We start from the raw sequence: 3,131 nt of genomic DNA, 5'->3' as shown, positions 1-3,131 counted from the left end.
CGTCACGGGAACGTCACTGTTTCGTAGCGCAAAGTCAAAAATGCAGCGGACTAAACGTGTACAAAACATTTAAAGTCCCCAGTTTAAAACTTAAAACACGAAAAACATTAAACGCGCAGTGCAGCTAACATGCAAAGCGTTAAAAATCTCTCCAAAAAGCGTCTTTTAGTACTACTGGTCGAGATAACATGTGGGGAAACGTGACGTCGGAGGGTAACTGTTGCCTATACATTTTATCTTGGAGTTTGCTTTTGTTATTATTTAATGGCTGATGATGAAACAGAAAGAAGGGGCAATATGTGAACTTTTGGCCAGAGTCTCACCTTGCCCCCCTTCCCCGAAATCTTGGTTGTAGTGAGAGACTGATCGCCAGCGCAGAGCGAGGTCTAGGTTGGTTCCGATCGATAAATGCCATAGCCTTCCCCAGTATGGAATCCAAGGGCCACACCTGCTCTCTGTAAAGGAAAGAACAGCTGAAACTTCCTGGCAGATTAAAACTGTGTGCCTGTGTGCCTGACCGAGACTCGAACTCGGGACCTTTGCCTTTCGCGGGCAAGCGCTCTACCAACTGAGCTACCGAAGCACTACTCACGGCCGGTCCTCACAGCTTTACTTCTGCCAGTATCTCGTCTCCTACCTTCCAAACTTTACAGAAGCTCTCCTGCGAACCTTGCAGAACTAGTACTCCTGAAAGAAGGGATATTGCGGAGACTTGGCTTAGCCACAGCCTGGAGGATGCTTACAGAATGAGATTTTCACTCTGCAGCGGAGTGTGCGCTGATATGAAACTTCCTGACAGATTAAAACTGTGTGCCCGACCGAGACTCGAACTTGGGACCTTTGGAAGGTAGGAGACGAGATACTGACAGAAGTAAAGCTGTGAGGACCGGGCGTGCGTCGTGTTTCGGTAGCTCAGTTGGTAGAGCACTTGCCCGCGAAAGGCAAAGGTCCCGACTTCGAGTCTCGGTCGGGCACACAGTTTTAATCTTCCAGGAAGTTTCATCTCAGCGCACACTCCGCTGCAGAGTGAAAATCCCATTCTAAAGAACAGCTATTGTTTCCTGGAAGGACCAATATCAGGCTTCTCGTCAACAAGTTCAGGCGAGTAGGAAGTGAGCTTAATGAGAAACGTCCTGGACAAGCACCAACACATGACGACGTAATCCGGAGTAGTGAGGGCGCCAGTGAAAGGAACCCACGCGTTTCCGTTCGTCGGCTGAGTCGCGAGTTGAACATTTCGCGATCCACTGTCTGGCACATTCTTCGTTTTACGCTGAACAAGACGGCGTACCACACCCAGGTAATTCATTACCTGGAGGAGAAAGAGTACGCCGTCCGTACGCAAATGTGCGCTGACCTTTTGGAGCTTGTGGACAAGGTAAACCTGTTAGATAACCTCGTATGCTCAGAAGAGACCTCACTTCACACACGTGGCTTTGTGAACCGTCACAACTATCGCATGTGAGCTGACAAAAATCCTCATGGGGTGCGTGAATAGGAGACAAACACCTCGAAACGGGACTAGGAATGACCGAGACTAAAATTTATAGGACTATTCATTTTTGCAGAGCAAACGATAATAGCTTACACTTCCCTCGATATGCCTCAACTTTTCCTGGAACGTGTGAGCCACCTCCACTATTTTATTGCTTTTATTTGTCAATATTCTTAATTAATATTTGCTATAGTCTTGCTGGTAGGAAATTAGGCATCGTACATTAATAAAAATGTTCTAAATGTATATGAATTCCTAACGGATCAAACTGCTGAGATCGTCGGTTTCTAGACTTACACACTACTTGAACTAGCTTAAACTAAGTTATGCTAAGCACAACACACACCCATGCCCGAGGGAGGACTCGAAGCTCCGGCGGGAGGGGCAACGCACTCCGTGACATGGCGCGTTTTTTTTTTTTTATTTTGTTCGTTGTTGATCGTTGTGTTTAGTCGTTGCGGATGTCACATGACATCCGGTCAAGTTCGTTTGGTGTTCCTTCCACTCAGTTTTTTTTTTATTGCAGAGGCCAACCAGCTCTCTGACCTTACACGCTGAACTACCGTGCCGGCGTGATGAAGACGACATAACAACACCCAGTCATCTCGAGGGAGGAAAAGCCCTGACCCCGACGGGAATCGAACCGGGACCCCGTGCGTGGAAAGCGAGAAGGCTACCACAAGACCACGAGCTGCGGACGCGCTTTAGACCGCGGGGCCACTCCGCGTCGCGGAAATTAATAAGCAGCCAGTTACAGAGGCCGAACTTACTCTCAAGGTACCTTCGCCGATAACTGAAGTTCTGACAGTGAGTCTGCGACGCATGCCTACCTATTCTCTCACACTGTTCTACGATTCTGTTCCATCAAAAATAGTCTATTAATAATGAAGAGGTTGTAGCATGTGAGCACTTTCGTACGACACAGTTCATTTTATTCCAGTTTAAATTCATACAACGCGCCTCTACTCGTTCTAATTGCACTCACTCTACAGTTCCAGTCATTCACTTAAAACGAGCTGGTATGAGTTTACTATTGCCGGTCATTACTCAACAATTCCCCTGGATACCAAATTTAAGTATAAGCTTTAAAATTCTCATTTGGCTCACGTATCTACGCTTTTTATTGGCGTTTTAACTCTGGTATGACTGTCATAATAAACTTTTACAATTTACTTCACTTTTACGCGCGATCGCGTGAAGAGCAGGCACTTGGAATCTACCATGTAAGCATGCGCCGGCTCGACTGTCTATATTCCGCAATTCGAGATTACCTCAGTCACATGTTCCCTGGACGGTGGCCGGCCGGAGTGGCCGAGTGGCTCTAGGCGCTACAGTCTGGAACCGCGCGACAGGTTCGAATCCTGCCTCGGGCACGGATGTGTGTGATGTCCTTAGGTTAGTTAGCTTTAAGTAGTTCTAAGTTCCAGGGGATTGACGACCTCAGAAGTTAAGTCCCGTAGTGCTCAGAGCCATTTGAACCATTTTTGAACCTGGACGGTGGATCGGTAGAGATTCACTGCGTATGTGGGCTCCGATGACACTTGACCTTATCCAGTACACTTCTTCAATGAGCTTACATCAAGCCCCGCATGTACAATGCTACAGTCGGTAACCTGCGTCGTGTGTGATAGGATAT

The 3,131-nt window shown here is 47.4% G+C and overlaps 1 non-coding gene across 1 annotated transcript; it reads right to left on the bottom strand.

The window, feature by feature from the left end:
• Positions 1-509: 509 nt before the first annotated feature.
• On the bottom strand, positions 510-584 carry Trnas-cga (transfer RNA serine (anticodon CGA)). The gene has a single exon. It is a non-coding gene; the product is annotated as a tRNA-Ser (tRNA).
• Between the last annotated feature and the right edge of the window lie 2,547 nt (positions 585-3,131).

The sequence above is a fragment of the Schistocerca gregaria genome, chromosome 2 (genome assembly GCF_023897955.1).
Source record: "Schistocerca gregaria isolate iqSchGreg1 chromosome 2, iqSchGreg1.2, whole genome shotgun sequence".
In the NCBI taxonomy this organism is placed as follows: Eukaryota; Metazoa; Arthropoda; class Insecta; order Orthoptera; family Acrididae; genus Schistocerca; species Schistocerca gregaria.
This window is presented reverse-complemented; position numbering and strand designations above follow the sequence as displayed.